The sequence below is a fragment of the Crotalus tigris genome, unplaced genomic scaffold (genome assembly GCF_016545835.1).
Source record: "Crotalus tigris isolate CLP2741 ecotype Arizona unplaced genomic scaffold, ASM1654583v1 scf7180000024439.5362192, whole genome shotgun sequence".
Classification (NCBI taxonomy): Eukaryota; Metazoa; Chordata; class Lepidosauria; order Squamata; family Viperidae; genus Crotalus; species Crotalus tigris.
Window position 1 is genome coordinate 5,036,292 of NW_024100609.1, and position 18,972 is coordinate 5,055,263.

Here is an 18,972-nt window from a genome sequence, read left to right on the forward strand (position 1 = left end):
GATGCTATATCAGACATCCCTTTTGATCACTAGCTTTCACACCTCACAGATTCTGATCTTCTTTCTTGGTAGCTAGATAGCAATAGCATTAGACTTATATACCATCCCATAGTGCTTTATAGTACTTTCTAGGCTCTGGGCAGAATTAGCCTGCAATACTGTGGCACCAGAGCTCCTAGATAAAAATATAAGAACATAAGCAGGGCCATGCTGGATTAGATCCCTGGTTCATCGAGTCCAATGGCCCATTCTCACAATCAACTTTTTACTAGTTTAAACAGCCTTCCATGCTTGCAATTGAATCAAATGCAAAGCCAAATTCACCACCCTCAAGAACATTATTGTTTTCAGACTTGTATGGAAAGAAAATCTGGGGAAAATAAATGCTTTCTATAGTATATTGGTTATACTTCCTATCAAGGCCGACTCCTGATTCCTTTAAGATGCTAATGCCCATAACTGGAAAGACCCAGCCTCTGGTCAATTCCAATAGACAGTAAGAATTGTGTACTGAATCCCAAAGAGAATTTAATACCCTATGTAGTCTCAGCTGCCTTCAAACAAGATCCCATTTTCTGAATGAAATGGCAGGAACTCTTAGTCCATGTGAGCATAATATAAGAGCAGACAGTCAAAGAGATTGTGCTATTGAGAATGAAGGAAAAGATCAGTGGCTCCATTAGCTCATGTTTAGAACTGTTCCACGTGGACAGACTTCAGATTTAATGTTTCACATTTTTATTTTAAAAGTTCAAGTGAGTGCCTGACTGGTGCTCTCTGCCCTTAAGTGTTCTCTTGGAAAGTCAGGATTGAGGAGGGAAAAAAAAAACCCTAGGGATCAGGAAGACTAAGGGTATTCTCTCAATCCTGGCAGCATTGCTGGACAGATCTCCCTCCTTTGGTTAAACATTCAAGGGCCCCTCAGTTCAACACCAGGAAAATAAGCTACATTTTAGTGTGCAGTACAGGATGCATGCAGAGGCAGATGAGTTCTTCAATTACTCAGTTGATGGTGCTTACAGCCAGTGCTGGGCAAGAGATTGTAATAATACTCACAATTTTGCACCCTTGCGTGTTGCCCGCATGTTGATTGCAACGATCTTTCTATCCTGATTGTGTTGGAGAGTGGGTGGAAGCTTTGAAAATCTTCATCAATGCTAAAAGAGCCGATAGGCATTTATTCTATTGCTAAAGAAGTCCTAATATTAATCAAATGTTGGGCAGCAATATTCTGAGAATGTTGCCACCTAGCCAAGTTAAACTTTTGCAGTACTTGATATAAAATACTAATTCAAAACAAACAAGAAAGGGGAGGTAGAGCTAAAAATGAAGCATTGCATGGCACATCTTTTCCAGAGATAGTATAAAGTTTGCCAGAGTCTAAAATTCAGCTATGCCTGACACTCTTCAGGCCCAATCTTCTCAATAAACCAGAAATAAAAGCCAAGTCAGCTGCATTTAATGTGTGTTCTGCCTCCTACGTTTTCCAGGAGGTCAGTCCCACTTTTGTGTGAGTACAAAGTTGCCTGCCCACATCAGCTGTTAATGTAATCATTTAGTACGGAGATGATCAAACTCGGGCTCTCAGCAGATGTATAAAAGGGAGGAATAATTAGAGTGGTAGCATGAGCAAATCACTCATCCCGCACAAGATGTTCTACCAACAATAATGGCCAGGGGTTGCAGTGACCCAAGCCAAAATGAATTGTGATGGGACCACATAATTGCTTAATTAAGTTGCAGAACACCAAATGGCCAGGACAGAAGAAAGAAGCCTCTGAGAGTTTCCTTTTAGATATAACAGCATCCACAGCTTGGGTAAAAGTAAGAATAACTTCTTGAATATACTTGTGACTCAGTACCATCATTTATGGTGAAGAGACAGAGAAGTCCGAATAATTTACTGCATTGCTTTTGCTTTATTTATTGACTTTAAATTCTTCTAGCAGGGTACAGATTTAATGTTTATGTGAAAAGAGTGGATTATCCTGTGTGTTCCAATGCCAGTGTTGTTTTTCTGCAAGGTGAAACTGTAATAGCTACCCAATTAATGTTGTCTCATCAGTGAGCCTGTTATTGTTATTGACAAGGCAGTGCTTAAATTAATGTTACCTTCTAGGCCACTTCCACAACCCACTCTTTTCTCCTTCCTTCCTTCCTTCCTTCCTTCCTTCCTTCCTTCCTTCCTTCCTTCCCTTCCCTTCCCTTCCCTTCCCTTCCTTCCTTCCTTCCTTCCTTCCTTCCTTCCTTCCTTCCTGCTTCCTTCCTTCCTTCCTTCCTTCCTTCCTTCCTTCCTTCCTTCCTTCCTTCCTTCCTTCCTTTCTTTCTTTCTTTCTTTCTTTCTTTCTTTCTTTCTTTCTTTCTTTCTTTCTTTCTTGTTTATGCCATGTAGCATTCAGTGTTGCTGTCCTGAGCCCCTTTAACCCTAGCTTCCTTTTAAACTATGGATGGGATCAAAATAATGGTTCACTAAGTTAGGTGGTAGGTGTAAGGTGGAGGAGACTAGGGACCAAGAGATGCAGAAAGGTCCCTAGGCAAGCTTGTGGATTATGGGCTTTTCGAGTAATTTGTATGTGAAATGTGAAAACAGGCCCACATCTGCAGAGCTGAATCCATTCTGAATGAAGATATATTTCTAATATAAAAGAGAGAAGGAGGTCCAGGAAAAGCCACGTGATGTGCCTCACTTTTGATGAGCTGCGCAGCATTCCTGGATGGGATGCTAGCAGTGCTTCCCCTGATCTCATTGCTTCAAAAGCAATCATGCTCACAAATTACAGAGCGGTGGCCAGGAATTCTGCTAAATCCCTTCTCTAGAAATTAATAGTTACTCATTAATAACTACTCTAGATGGTTACTATGGCTTTCCAGATTGATAACAGACTTTTGCATTTTCTACTGCTTGCTGCCAGAGTACAACTTCAGGTGCTTCCTCTAATTTTTTGATTCAGGTTTGCATTTTCCGCACCATGTATTTATAGCACTGTTGGTTTTATGTACCTTAACATGGGGATGGTGTGCAAGACCAAACTGTAATGCCACGGCAGCATGGAAAATGCAGCTAGAAACAGAGAGAGATATGATGCAGCTCTTTGCTTTGGAGCTGAAGCTGAGGGATGAGGTATGATGGCACCCACCCTTTCTGCGTGTTCTCCTTTATAATGAGAATGATGGCCAACTCCTTGCCACCAATAGGGCCACATCATAAAGCTGAAAGAAGAGGAAGAGAAGGATAAGGCTAGATTCTGTGATCTGGTTTTGGACAGTCCAGTTCTGATCCAAGGCCTGCCTCCATAGGGACTCTTGCTTTGCCTTTCTGACATTTCTGAGGATGCCTTGGGCTGGGTGCTGGTTTGCAAACAAGACAACTGAATGCAGTTTCCAGCTAGGTCTGGTTTTGGAGGCAGAAGGCCATGGTGTCCATGTTATGTAAACAAGCATTAGGCACAGATATAACACCATGGATTCATACAACTGCAAAACTCAGGACACTATAAATAACCAGGATAAGATAAGATAATCTTTATTGTCATTTTTTTATTGTGAGCACACTGGGCCACATGAAAAATGAAATTCTGTTGTCTGCTCTCAAAAGTATATATCTACCCATACATATAAATAACACACATATACACATGCTATATACATACATTACACACACACACATCACTGTTCATTGTGAATACATAGTGGAAAGAGGAAATTTGAGAGTTCACAAGGTTGATACTGTATGGAACAAAACTGTGACTGAATCTGGATGTTCTGCTTTGAATATCACGGAGCCTCCTCTCAGAAGGTAGCAAGGAAAACAGGCCATGAAGAGGATGTGTAGCATCCCAGACAATACTGCGGACCTTGCTCAAGCAATGTTTATATGCTATGTCCTGGACAGAAGGGAGGGAACTGCCAATAATCTTTTCTGCCATCCTCACCACTCTTTGCACCATCTTCCTGTCTGATGCAGTGATACTTCCAAACCAGACAGTGATGCCATATGACAGGATGCTCTCGATTGTCCCTCTTTAGATAGTGGTAAGGACAGGGGAAGGAAGTATTCCAATATCTCAGGGGCTGCCATAAAGAAGAGGGAATTAAGCTATTTTCCAAAGCACCTGAAGGCAGGACAAGAAGCAACAGGTGGAAACTAATCAAGGAGAGAAGCAACCTAGAACTAAGGAGAAACTTCCTGACAGTGAGAACAATTACTCAGTGGAACAGCTTGCCTCCAGAAGCAGTAAATGCTCCAACACTGGAAGTTTTTAAGAAGAGACTGGACAGCCATTTGTCCGAAATGGTGTAGGGTTTCCTGCCCGAGCAGGGGGTTGGACTAGATGTCCTCCAAGGTCCCTTCCAACTTTACTACTACTACTATTATTATTATAAGGTATACTTTTCTCATGCGATGCAGAAAATGCAGGCGCTGCTATGCCCATTTCACCAGTATCTCACTGTTGAGTGACCAAGCTAAGCTATTTGTTAGCTGCACACCCAGAAACTTGATGCTGTTAACCACCATCACAGGTAAATTCCAAGTGTATTGTCTACTCCCAAGTCACTAAGTTGCAGATAAATACAGGAAAGAATATGTCAAATTATATGACCCAAGAATTTCATTCTCTCTATAAAAATATTGTATCAGAAAGGAAAGGAACAACTAGACATCTTAATACAGGAAGAGAAATACAGTATTGCCATTTAGTTTTCCATAAAATAATTCAATATTTTGTACAACTCTTATTTCTAACGCATCCTTCTCTTTGTTAGATATATAAAGAAATTTGACATCCTCCCTTCTTTGCCGTTGATATTTTTCTGTCTTTTGGGATATAAGCAGCCTGAATGTTATGTTTACTGTTGAACTACTTTTATACAATTTACAAGTTTCTTGTTACTCTTATAACAGGGATATGCAACGTTTTTCAGAGAAGGACATGCTGCAGCTGTAGTCCTCAAAATGCTAGGACTAGAGAAAAACTATATGCCATTCCATTTACATTTCAGCTGAATTACAATTTAATTAATTAATTAAGATTAATGTGACTACTCCCACTCATGTGCTTAGTAATTTCCCTCTCTGTCCCCTTGTTGTGGATCTTCTCAGCGTTTTTCCCACTTGGCTGCAAAGTCCACTTATTTTTGCCCTGCATTCAACTATTTCTCACAGAGATAGTATAAATCCAGTGAGGGGCTTTTATATTTCTTCTGGTTTGTCACAGAATCTGCTGCTGATTAGGGGCTTAGGGTAGGAGTCAGTAGCTTCCCTGAATAAGATAATTAAAAACTGGGTTTCCCTGTTTATAGTCCAATATCTTAAACTCTACGCCAGTGGTTCTCAACCTGTGGGTCGGGACCCCATTTGGGGTCGAATGACCATTTCACGGGGGTCACCAAACCACGCTGTCCGCCATTTTTTTCCCTTTTCCCTAGCTGTCCTACTCCCTCTTATTGGTGGCCACACCCACTTGGGGGTCACCACAACATGGGGAACTGTATTATGGGGTCACGGCATTAGAAAGGTTGAGAATCACTGCTCTACGCTATGTTGGTTCTCTTGCATTATTGTGTCCCATTAAAAATTACAATTTGGTAGCAACTTCTGGAGGCCCTCTGGGGGTTGCACTCAAGGTATCTTGGCCATATCCAAACCTGGAGTTGTGCTTTTCCAGTCTGTACAAAAATCTACAATTTTTTATAGGTTTTTTTAAAAAAATATCTTTAGCTTCTCATATCCACACTTATCTGTTTCCCTCCAATTTTTACATCACTCTAGTTGCAAATGTTTTTTTAAATCTTACTTTTTCTCTGCTCCCTGCTCTTTCTCCCTGTTCTTATTATAAAAATATTTCACATTTTTTTTTACAACCAGAACCCAACATACTACTGTATCCTCCATGATAGTGGAAAGCTAATTGTATCTTCTAGGCGTGGTGACATTTGTCAACGTAATTAACGCCATTATACATTTATTGTTTGTAACACTTGCTCTTCTGTTTTCAAACTATAACAAACTTGGGTTGTTATAAGAATAATTTATACCAAAAACATTACTTCTGCTTTGCCAGATTGTCACTGACAACCTGCCACTTTTTCATGATAATTTTATAATACTCCCTTCTGCCTTCCTTCATGCTTTTTGTCTTAGTTTTCTTCTTTATTAGGAACTTTCTGATTTGCAATTTATTTTTTCCAGGGCATCTCTCCTTTCACATTTTTGTTGGCAGAACTTGTGTTTGTCTGATTAAGTTTCAGACATTTCATTTCCCTATGCTTACTTCTTTTACAGAATCTTTTCTGACTGTAAATAATGTCCCTGCACTTAGGACCTTAGTTGTGATTTTTATAATTAGCAGTATCTTATTTTTTTCCTCTCTTTCTACCTTCTACCTATATACAGTGTTGTTGTCTTTCATAGCTTTGCTATTTCTGCCCTTTCCTCTGCATCAGTTTTGTTATCCTTTTGCTCTTATAAGCATTGGTTGTGCTATCCAATATGGTTGTATCCCTTGCTCCAGTCACAGAAATATGTCTGACTGGAGCAGGGGATTCAGACCCCTGCATGTAGGAAATACAATAAAGAACTGTTTTGTAACAATTGTTTGTGGCATTCTGCTGTGACTTACCTTTGAGGAGAGAAGAGTGCCATAGCTATTGGCTTTATACCTGACGCTATGGCCTTGCAGAAAAAGTGACACATCATGCAGAATGCAACCAATTACATCAGGGCTCTTCAAACTTGGCCCTTTTATGACTTGTAGACTTCAACTCCCAGAATTCCTCAGCCAGCATGCCTGGCTGAGGAATTCTGCGAGTTGAGATCCACAAGTCATAAAAGGGCCAAGTTTGAAGAGCCCTGAATTACATGGTTGTCTATGTCCACTTTACCATGTTGTTGGGGAAGGTGCTAATGCCTTCAGTCGTCTGGTTTCCTCTAAAGGCTTTACAAAGACTCAGATTTGAAGGGGAAAATATGATTCCTGTATTTTAACCGATAGCTTCATATGTTCAAAATTCATAAAAGTTCTCGTTTATTTATTTCTTACATAGTGTCAATATGATTTGAGGCTAGTTAACTGCAATTTTTCAGTCTATCATCTGTTTTCTTCTGACATTAGCTTTTGTTGGTTTTTCTCCCCCACAGGCCAATTTTTTTCCCTGTTTATTTTTCTCTTTTTGAAACCGTATTGTTTTCCTCATTTGCCCGGAATAGTGGTTATGCTTCCTTAACATATTATACTGAACCACAAAACAGCCCATCTCAGTTTAGACACACTTTAGACAATAAATCACAGTTTTATAAAATCAAGTTGGGTAGTTATAGTCCTTGTATTTCTATAGTTGTTCTTGTATTTTGGGGAGGGGGGTATTTCTCTCTCTTTGTGTATGTTTGTTGGTTTGCTTGCTTTGGTACTCTTGAGAGTTTGAGAGTTCAGCTTCTACTTTTACAATTTTGAAATGTCTTAGCCAGGAAGCCTGAAAATGATTGCAACATTAACAATATATAGGAAGTAATTATATGGGGAGATCATGCCCCTTGTCTGAAAACCAGACATTTATTATGCAACATTGTTGAAGAAATGCACTAACAAAGCATTTATTTTCAGATTTTGCAATGATAATGATGTTGACTGGTCACAGTCAACCAGATGTTTAGACTGGATTTGACATTTTTAGCCACCTGTCAAGTCCCTCTCAAGGACCAGATGTTGTTTGATGTTATTAAATGTATCATCGTAGAACAGTGATGGCGAACCCATGGCACGCGTGCCAGAGGCGGCACTCAGAGCCCTCTCTGTTGGCACGCACGCCATGCCCCAGAGATGGCAATTGTCCCTCTTCAGCCGCCCACTAACTCGCCGAGGTCCACATGGCCGGGTGCATCCCAGCACCAATGCGCTCACTGGCCTCTGTGTGCAGGGGCTGATGGTGTCAGGCAGCAGCTGCCCCGGCCTCACCTTGCCCTGTGACAATGGCACTCCCGCCTTGCCTTGCCTTGCCTTGCCTTGCCTTGCCTCGCCTCACCCAGCAGGACAAGCCTCCTGCCCACCATCCCACCTGCCAGAGACCCCCGGGATCTACCCCAACCCTGCCCAGCCCCCACAGGCGTCCCTCCCACGAGCAACATTGAAGTGATCACGTCCAACTTGGCCACACCCATCCAATCTCCCATGACCACCACAGCCACGCCCACCCAGTGCGCCATGCCACCTGGCACCTGGTGATAAATAAATGTGTTTTGGGTTGCAGTTTGGGCACTCGGTCTCTAAAAGGTTCGCCATCACTGTCGTAGAATGTAAACTGTTCCAAGTAAAGCTGCCTTATGCAATTCACTTCTTGTGATTTTGCCACTGCTGATCTTGTTTGAGTGATGCTCCAGTTGTATTTTGTGATTTTTCTCCAGTTTTTTTTCCTCTTCTCTTCTGCTATCTTTGTTTTCAGAAGTTGTTTGCCTTCTTCCTAAGGCAGAGATGGAATGACTAACCAAGCTAGGTTTCCTGTATAAGGCAGGACTAAATTTTATTCAGTGTAATTTTTATTTGATTTATATACTGCCTGATTCCTCAATGACTCTAAATCACAGGTGTGGAACTACAGCCCCAATGCTGGCTCAAGAATTCTGGGAGCTGAAGTTCACAGATCATAAAAGGGCCATAAGTCCCCACCCCTGCTCTAGAGAGCTTACAACTAGGCAACTAAACAGACAAAAGGGAACTCCACAATTACTCTATCTGCAAGGCTTGGGAAAATCAGATGTTCAAAGTTTTCTGAATGATAGAAGTGTGGGAGCCACATAGATCTTTGAGGGGAAATCATTCCAGAGGACAGGAATACCAACAAGGAAGCGTGTTTTCTGAATCCCACAATTTGACATTCTTTAGTTGACAGGTCTTGAAGTGGATCCACCCTGTTGGACCATATCAGATGGACAGAGATGAGTGATTCCTCAAACAGCCAGTCTCTAAACTTTGAAGGACTTTACAAGTGATAGCCAGCACCTTGAATTGCTCCTAGAAGCCAACTGGTAACCAGTGCAGCTTGTGAAGCCATGGATGATGATGTGACACCCCCATCACTGTCCATGTGACCACATTCTGGACCAGGTATATTAGGCCTCAAAGTGATTTCAAATGCCAATAAAGGAGAATATTTGTAGCTCACGGTTGACATGAGGGATCCTTGGTGCTCTCTGAGCTTATTTGTTTTCTTGCAGACATTTCATTACCCTAACTAGGTAATATCATCAGTGCTAGTGTTGTAATGTAGTGTAGTGCTAGCACTGATGATGTGACCTAGTTGAGGTAATGAAATGTCTGCAAGAAAACAAGGAAGCTCAGAGAGCACCAAGAACCCTGATTGCAAATGTCTGTAAATCTATAGGGCTCAGCTTCTTGTCCATGGACACAGAGCTGAATCTTCTCAGGAGTAGTGGAAGTAAGAACTATGTTTTGTTACTCACAGGATACAAAATAGCATTTCTAGCTATACCAACCACGATTTGTTTATCTTGCTCTCATTTTTGCTTGTGTTTGTTTTGACATGCCATCTTTCTCTTTTATATAAAAAAAAATCTTTTGTTTAATATAAAACACGAGTGACTGAAAACATCACATGTGTTCCTTCAGCATTCTGAGCATATCCTGATAAGCTCGCTGCAGTATATTTGTCAGGCTTAAAATAGCTCAGAGTAAAAATTCATTTGTGCCAGCCATAATAACTTACAGCTTCAGTACTCTTCACTTTCCTTGTCAACAGGTCAAGGGGACAAGATTTGAAGCAAGCTAGAGAAAGGTAAGAAGATTAAATCACCATACAGGTGTGAATCAAAGAGCCTTCTCAATGTTGCTACTTTGGGAATTTTAAATATGACAAAAAAGGGAAATGAATACATCACAGGAAGTATTTACAGTATACTAAGCTGTTAATTTTAATTAAATGTATTTTCTTGTCCCAGTCTGACCCTTTTCTTTGTTTTGACTTCATACACTTATTGAAGAGCTACTTGGGGTATATGTCTTGGCATCAAAACCTCATTTACAGATAGTTTACCCTATTATAATTTCATACTGAAGAGCAAGTGGCTGAGTAATTATAGGAATTTATTTTCAGCGAACTAAAATTCTCATTTTTTATAGGAAACTTGGTAAAAGTTTGATGTATATAAAAATGGATGGCATAAACAGACTTCAAGGCTGCATTTTAATGTTTCAGTGGAAGTTTATTCTAGATCCAAGAAAAATTAGAGTTTGGGGCCTTACATTATATTAGTAATGCACTTAATTCACATAAAAATATTTTGAACCTTTTCATCTGAATCAAGTAATTGGGCAAAACAGTAATCTGAAATTTGATTCCCAGATCTCACATCAACAGAATAGAATATTTCATAAAGAATAAGGAAATGCAAATCAATTTGAATTGAGTTCTCCTTTTTCTGATCAAAGTGATTTTGTTCAGCGTCTGTATCAATTTGTAATTGAAAACAAAGATCTAGAAAAAGTTGGCATACATTTTAGTGTCACTTCTTATGAAAGACACTATTTTTGGTCTTTCCTCTGTAATATACCTTGTACTTTTCCTTGTATAGTTTTTAAATACTTTTTTTTCTTGCAGTGTTGTACTGAAAAAACAGGATGAATACAAACACTCAAAAGTAATTGTGTTTCAGGTTAATGCAGTATATAAGTTTAGGAATTCTATATTAGGTCATTCCTTCACAGAATACTAGATCTGTGGAGATATACCGTATTTTCTGGCGTATAAGGCAACTCGGCGTATTAGATGACCCCCGACTTCGGCGCCGATTTCCATGCCTAGAAAGTTGTTTTATATGCCGGAAACTACAGTAATTTCTGGCATATAAGACGACTTGGCGTATAAGACGACCCCCAACTTCGGCACCGATTTCCACGCTTTAGAAAGTCGTCTTATACGCCGGAAAATATGGTAGTTCTGTCTAAGTAATTTGCCCTATAAGTCATTCTCATATTGTATTCATGTCTTTTCTGATGCTGGGGTTATCAATTGTCTGCTTCTAGCAACCTGATAATAGAATTACTTTTAGGATTTGAATCTATTTTTTATAAAGTATCAATTGCATTTGGCTTGCAACCATAAATTGTTAATTTAGAAGCAGTCTTTGATCACTGCTGTATTTTAAAAATTCAGGTGATTTTCCTCCCTCCTTCCCTCTCTCCCTTTCTGTTACACAATTACAGGATCCATAACTTGGGAATATTATACCTCTATGAACATCTAAAATATTTCTTTTCTCCTTGTCTTGTGTCTCATTCAAAACTTTTGTCCAAGGGCAAATTCTTCTTCTTTTTAATATGAACCAGACTGGCAAGGCCACTGTGTACACAAAAGGATAAAGATATACTCAGATTACCCAATATGTGTTTTGCAAAAGTTGACTTTTAAAGCAAAGTTGCAACATGCCACACAGTTTTGCAACAGTGGGTGGAAAATGAGCACCTATGTTGAAAAGACATTTCTCCCTTGGGTGGTTGCTCTGGAACTACTTCTAGGATATTATAAAAGTCCTATTCATGCATTCAGATGAATAATGGGAATTAAAAGTGGGGAAACCACGGGTGATACATTCATTATGTCCATCTCCTACAGCCATAAACATTTTGATTTTGGTAGATTCTGCAAAAAATGCAGATTTGAATCATGTTCAGCTTAACATGCTTAGGGTTTCCAATTGCAGTATTCCAGTTGATTGAAATTGCCAGTTATGAGGCAAATTGTAAATTCATCTGAGTGTTCTTAGAAATCCCCAGACCATTGCATTAATGGTGACAATTAGTGACAATCAGAAGTAGAGCTGGCAGGTGTGAATATATGGAGAGACAGAACTTGTATCTTAATAGTATCATAAGCAAAATGGAATACCATATTTCTTTTTACTGATCAGCTGTGACTGAATGCAGAATAGATTCCATCCAAAAGATAATAATACAAGGATTTTTAATGGCTCTATTTTTATTTTTTGAGTACTTATGCTGGAACTAGAAGTATTGAAAATGGAAGCTCCCTGAAACTGTAATCAAGGAAAGCAAGATATGATGTGATTTCCTCGTTCCCAGCACATAAGGTACTATCGTACGGTACTTTCTTGTTCCTACCACATATACATATGTTTCCTCTAGCTATATCTTTCATCAGAAGAAGGATAAGTTGGTCTCTGGACCATGGACATTTAGGTTTGGCTCTAAAAATTTTATTGGCTGAAACAAAGATTAAGCTCCAGTTCCATAAACAACGGAATGTCTATGGAGATTCTGAGTCATCCAGGTCATAGTTAACCCAAAGGTGTTTTTTCATGAGACAACTGGACTTCCTTGTTTTTCTTTGAAGACATTTCACTTCTCATCCAAGAAGCTTCTTCAGCTCATACTGGATGGTAGGGAATGGAAGGATTTATACTCCTTGCAGACAGCTGGTCATTTGCATTCTTTTAGAGAGTCTTTGAGGCCACTTATGTCCTCAGGGTCACCTGAGTGGTGCAAATGTGTGTGGAGCCTTCTTGGCTGCAGGATGTTTTCTGCCCTGTGTCCCTTCATAGGTCATAATCATAGCTGTAATCATAGTTACAATCATTACTCATAAGTTATAAACAACAATTGATAAATCATAAGAAACCAACAAAAGATAGTAGGAAAGATGAGAAGATGAAAAAAGATGAGAAATGAGGCAGTGCCATGAGAATTAAGTGTTAAACAGAGTGATGGCACAGGGGAAAAAACTAATTTTATGTCTGGTTGTTTTGGCATGCATGCTCTGTAGTGATGTTGTATGGGGAGAAGTTGAAATAGATTGTGTTCAGGAGGTGAGGGGTCTGTAGATATTTTCTCAGCCCTCTTTCTGGTTTGTGCAGTATACAGGTCCTCAGTGGAAGGCAGGCTGATTGTGATCATTTTTTCTGTAGTCCTAACTATCCATTAAAGTCTGTACCTGTCCTGTTTGGTTGCTGTGCCAAACCAGACAGTTATTGAGGTACAAATGACAGACTCAATAATTCCTCTGTAGAACTGTGTCAGCAGATCCTTGTGCAATCTAAGCTTTCTGAGTTGTCGCAAGAAGAACATTCTTTGTCGTGCCTTTTTAATGATGTTCTAATGTCAGGGGTCCATTTCAAGTCCTTGGAGATAATAGAACCTAGAAACTTGAAGTTCTCTACTGTTGATACCGTGTTGCCTAATATTGTAAGAGGGGGTAGAATAGGAGAGCTTCTTCTAAAATCTATTATCATCTCTACAGTTTTAAGAGTGTTCAGCTCCATATTGTTATGGCTGTACCACACGGCCAGTTGATCTACCTCTTGTCTATATGCAGACTCATCATCGTCTTGAATGAGACCAATGACTTTTGTATCATCTGCAAACTTCAGTACTTTGACAGAGGGATCCTTTGAGATGCAGTCATTGATATAGAGCAGAGACAGGCAACCTTGGCTCTTTTATCACTCGTGGACTTCCAGAATTCCTGAGCCAGCCACGCTGACTCAGAAATTCTGGGAGTTGAAGTCCACGAGCCATAAAAGAGCCAAGGTTGCCTACCTCTGGTATAGAGAGAGCAGAGTAATGGAGAGAGCACACAGCCCCCCCCCGGGGGGGGGGGCTCCTGTGCTAATGGAAGGGGTGTTTGGTGTGATTTTCCCTAGCTTCACCTGCTGCTTCCTATTCATTAGAAAGCTTATGCTCCATTTACAAGTGTGGTCAGGCACAGCTAACTGAATCAGTTTAGAGAAGAGGATTTCAGGAATGATGGTGTTGAATGCTGAGTTGAAATCTACAAAAAGGACCCTTACATAGAGTTCTTTGGGGATTCAGATGTTGTAAGATGTCCTGAATCCCCAAACAATTATGTAAGGGTCCTTTTGATTTTGGTTAATAAGTTTTGTATTATAGAACATAATTCAGAGATATTCAGGCATGCATATGCATCATTTGATTATCCAGAATACATAGTTGCTGATTCACGTACTGAGTGGCAGTATGTGAATTTTGAAAAAAAAAAAAAATCCACTGCATTAGAGAAGATGCCTGGTGATAAGAAAATTCATCCAGCTGCTTATCTAGCTCACCTATTGGCACACCATTTATCAGGAAATGAAAATGGGTATGTTAACTACAGAAAAGCAGAAGTAACAATTTCTCTCTCTCTCTCTCTCTCTCTCTCTCTCTCTCTCATCTAGTCTATTCCATTTCTGCAGCCTAAACAATTTCCACAAAATATTTTGTGTGGCCATTTCTCCTAACGTTGTTTTATGACAGCTAATTTAGCAACCAATTATGTACGAATGCATTTTACAAACAATGCATTTTATGAATATAACTTCTCATACACACTTTTGTCTACAGAATACATTCTTATACACATTAGGGAACTGGAGTGCAAAATTCAAAAAAGAACATTTTGACAAATAACTATGTTTGGTTCATGTTTGAAATTTTGAAATGAGATCATCTTGTATTTTAATATGAACCCACATTCTTTCCTTCACCCCCATGTCCCTTGTGAATCTTTCAATAATGTGGTGTGTATACTATAAGGATGTGTGTGTGTGTGTGTGAGAGAGAGAGAGAGAGAGAGAGAGAGAGACAGAGAGAGAGAAAGAGAGAGAGAGAGAGAGAGAGAGAGTTCTTATAATCTTGAAGTCATGTTTTCTAAGATAATCCAGTGTAGAATTTCCCTGTTAGTGGGATTGAACTAGTTTAAGGGTACAGTCAAAGCTTGATTTCTTTTCCCAGTCAGATTCCTAACTTTTTGATATTGAGCGTAATCAACTTTACAAGATTTATTTAGAGGTTTTCCCAAGATTAAGGAGCCTAAGATTTTGTGACCACGTCTCAAAATGTATTATAATCATGTGTCTTACTGGAATCTACCATGCAGCTCAGACATAGACTCTGAGAAACATTAACTAATTGCACATGGCAGTAATAACAAGAACAAATAACAGCCAGGCCTAGTTGTACAATCCCAGCAGAACACCACTTGCCCTGGGCAGCCTCATGTGAAGTGGCTGCTTATTGCACAAGGAATTCCAATTGTGATAACTGTGTCCAGTATGCAGTGGACACAGTTTGTGTTCTGGTTTGTTGTTTTTTTTACTCAAAGAGCAGCCAAATACCCTAAAGCCTACAGCTGTAATAGTACAAATGATGCAATGGAAACTAGATCTTGTATTACAAAGCAGCAAAAATATGAATTTGTTGTCTTTCAAGCATTTGTGGAATCTCTCAAACAACCACGTAGACATGCCCGACAAGGGGTCAGCTTTTTTGCAGGATTAAATAGTGCAGAAGAGATTACAAAACCAAAAAGTCTTTTCTGCGGGGGAGTGAAAAGGTACTGGTCTATCTTAAGAAGGGATTTATCAGGAGGCAATGGAATGGTGGGTTCTGGAAGAACACTGCTCAGAAGAAGGAACAGTAAAACTTTCACTGTGTTTTTATAATTGTGACTGACAGATACAGTAAGTTGAACAAATAAAGTAGTACCCAGGAAAGCAACTCTGTACATTGGGCCATCTATTTCCTCTTCCGATTTGGGACTGATTTTAACTGCACCATTTCCCAAACCAAAATGTTTTGATAAGTGAGTAAATTCAGTTTTTAAAGAAAAGTAGTGTGATTAAGCTTTAGGAAAAATGGAATTGACTTGGGAATGGAACTCTGGCACACAAAAAATGTCTATATTGGAATTGGAAAAACCTGTCTGTAAAAAAATAAAGTTACTTGAACCATCGCCTATAAACAGGAAATGTATATGATGCTAAAATAATGAATCACTTGCACTGTTTATCAAAGCCAGGAAAGACGTTGGCTCTTGTAAACTAAACAAACATGGCTTTATGAAACCAGCCCATGTGTTAGCTTTGCGCACTGTATGATTCATCATGTTCAGCTTGTTTAATGGAAAATATTTGGAACCAATAGGTGCTATATTTCTGGATTTCAGTACAGTTAAGCAAATGGCATCTATGCTTAGTTATTTACAGTCAGTGGTGGGATTCAAATATGTGAACAACCAGTTCTCTCTGTGGATGCCGCTTCTGGAAGTCCATTCTAGGCCTGGGCAACAAAAAATTAGCTACCGGTTCTGCCGAACTTGTGCAAACTGGCTGAATCCCACCACTGTTTACAGTTCATTGTGTTAAACTTTATTAGCCTCACTCATCATTTTTCACTATGTTAGTGCAGCTGTGTTATAAAACCAGGGGACGAATGTTGTCTTGTGACTTTATCAGGAACACATCACAGTCATGGCAGAACCAAATGGATCTTTTTAACACTATCTTAATTTCATTTCTGAGAAAAGTAATTGCTTATTCACAGACCGCTTTCCATTATGAAATAACAAGGCAGTTTACTACTCTTAGCATGTATATTAATAGACTTAGCCCTATGATTTTTTTTTTTATTGAATTGTGCCCAAAATTAAATGGCACTGATGATCCAGAAGTAGTATCTGTGAAATTTTGTCAGATTTGGAACTTACCTATGAACCAAGCTGAGCTCAGATGGTGCAAATATTTGCAATGTTAATACATTTAAATATATTCAAGCATTTAAGTGTCATATAAAGTGCTGCAAAGTACTTCAAGTCTATCACAATTTATCTGATCTGGAGGCCTCACACTAAGCTACAGAACTAGGCCCCAGTATATTGTCCTGGCCATCCATGCATCTTTAGGCATCTTGAAATACCCAATGGAGGAATGGTTGGTGAAGAGGATGGAAATATAAGAGATGGCAAATTCAACTGTTTTGATTTAAGAAAGATCAGCAATAGGGTACCTGTGATTGGAAACTGCTTATAGACTTTTTGCTGAAAAAAGAGAAACATGAATTCTTGGGTTTGAAGATTAGAAAGGGTAGCTTATGGAAAGAAGGAAATTATGATGTAACCTTGGAGAGAAGGGGAGTAAAATATAAATGAATTTATAATGGCTGTCTAAAAGAGTGGAAGCTGTTTTTTTAAATAATCTTTTTCTTTGTCTTCTTTTCTATTTTTTTCTTACTTATTCATTATTGTTTCTTATTAGTTTCTTTTCTAATATTCATATTCTTTTTATCTCATTAAAAATTTCTTCAATAAAAATTTATATTAAACACACACATCCTCGGGCCTCTGCAGCGATGCCTTCTCAGTTCAACCTTTTATCTGATTTTTTGCTTTAGATTAAAAGCTATGCCATTGTGAGAGGTTTTTGATGAATGGACAAGCCCTCTATCCCCCTAAAAGGCAGACACGACTCTCAGAATTTCAAATTCACCTATTGGCCATTAAGCCCCTTTGCTTGGTGGTTATTACACTTTTTTTCTGTCCTATTGTCACAGACCTTTGAAATGTGGATTCATATAACTGTGAATCCATTATATGTCTTCGTATCAATCTTTAGACAAAATATCCTTTGCCCCTCCCAATTCTTCCTTCTTTGGCACAACAGACCTGGGAAGCTGGCATGCGATTGTACTACCTAAATGCGGAGGTTGAGAACAAGTATCCCACAGCTTTAATAAAGTCCCCATGAGTCATCAATATAATCAATCCGAACCTACAAAATAGATCTCTTAATACAGCTACCCCCCAACCTTTTGGGCACCAGGGGCCGGTTCCCTGGAGAGAGGTTTTGCCATGGACCAGAGGGCAAAACCTTGCATGCCACAGATGGGGTTTCGCTTGTTTATGTGGCCCGGTTTCTGACATATCGCGGACTGGTGCCAGTCCACCGACTGGGGGGGGGGGTGTCTTATTATGTTGAAGTCACAGTGTTTTTTAAAAGGCATACAGAAATAGAGGTAGTTCTGAATGTACAATCACAATCGAACCCCCAATTTCTGTTGCTAAGCCAGGCAGTTGTTAAATGAGTTGTGCTTCATTTTACAACCTTTTTGCCACAGTTGTTAAGTCAATCACTGCAGTCAAGTGAATCATGTTGTTTTCCTCCCATTGAATTTGCTTCTCAGAAGCCAGCTGAGAAGCCAGAGGAGGCTAATTTTAGTTTTACTAACAACTGTGTGTTATCCAGAAAATTAAGTGATCAGGGTTCTTTGATTTTGTAAGAGTTTACTTGTTAAGCACATTGTGAACCTTTATTATTATTATTATTATTATTATTATTATTATTATTATTATTATTATTCGGAGTGGGATATTTTCTGCATTTTGGCTCAAGCACATCTTGCCTACAGGCTGTCTGTGATTCAGTCAGGTGCTGTTGGGCCATCTTTGCCTCATCCCTGCTACTCCTGCCTGAAGACATGTATATAGGAAATTGAAAAAAATATTGCTATTTTGTTGAGGCTTTGTAGAGCTAATGGGCTCTGAAGGCCCATCAATGCTGGTATGCACTTTCCCTTCTAACAAAAGAATAAAGGGGCTACAGTCATTTGATGCTTTCCCCATGGCAACCGAATCTTTGGTCAGATTGGACATTGAATCCCAAATCTGTTGAAATTGAATCCTGATGCTTTAAAATCTTGAATCTCCGCTTTGAATAGAACGTCCTTTGGAAACCCTCTGAATCCAGGGTTTCTTCCTGAAAATACTGTAAATATATGTGTAAATAAAACTGATTTACTTAATAACGTGCTGTATTATTCACCATTTTAAATTCACCTTGTTCATAAAGTGAGGGTGGAGCAAGTAAAAGCAGGAGGAATATAGAGCATGGGCTCAGATCTGATTCAAGATTTGAAGGTGTTCTATAAAGTTTCATTTACTTTACGAGTGAATTTTATAGTAAATGTTATAGAGATTTGTTTATGATGTTATTGGAGTTAAAGGTTAAGTATGATATTTTTTTTCTCTTTTTTTCTTTTTCTTTTTTCTTTTTCTTTTTCTTTTTTATTGTCAACTTTGTCATTAATAACCCTGTATTCTGCTCTGGGAAGTGAGGGGAGGGGGGTTGGGGGTGGGGGGGTGGAAGAGTGGGTGGGTAAGGATCATATATATATG

The 18,972-nt window shown here is 39.2% G+C and overlaps 1 long non-coding RNA gene across 5 annotated transcripts in view; it reads left to right on the forward strand.

Moving 5' to 3' along the window:
* Positions 1-8,885: 8,885 nt before the first annotated feature.
* Positions 8,886-18,972, forward strand: part of LOC120302902 — a 38,015-nt gene continuing 27,928 nt past the window's right edge. For 4 of the 5 annotated variants that reach the window (XR_005555264.1, XR_005555266.1, XR_005555268.1 and 1 more), the window contains exon 1: positions 9,557-9,786. This is a non-coding gene — a long non-coding RNA (uncharacterized LOC120302902). Of the gene's footprint in view, positions 9,099-9,556; positions 9,787-18,972 lie in introns of those variants that run through there. The other variant, XR_005555267.1, reaches the window with a different exon arrangement.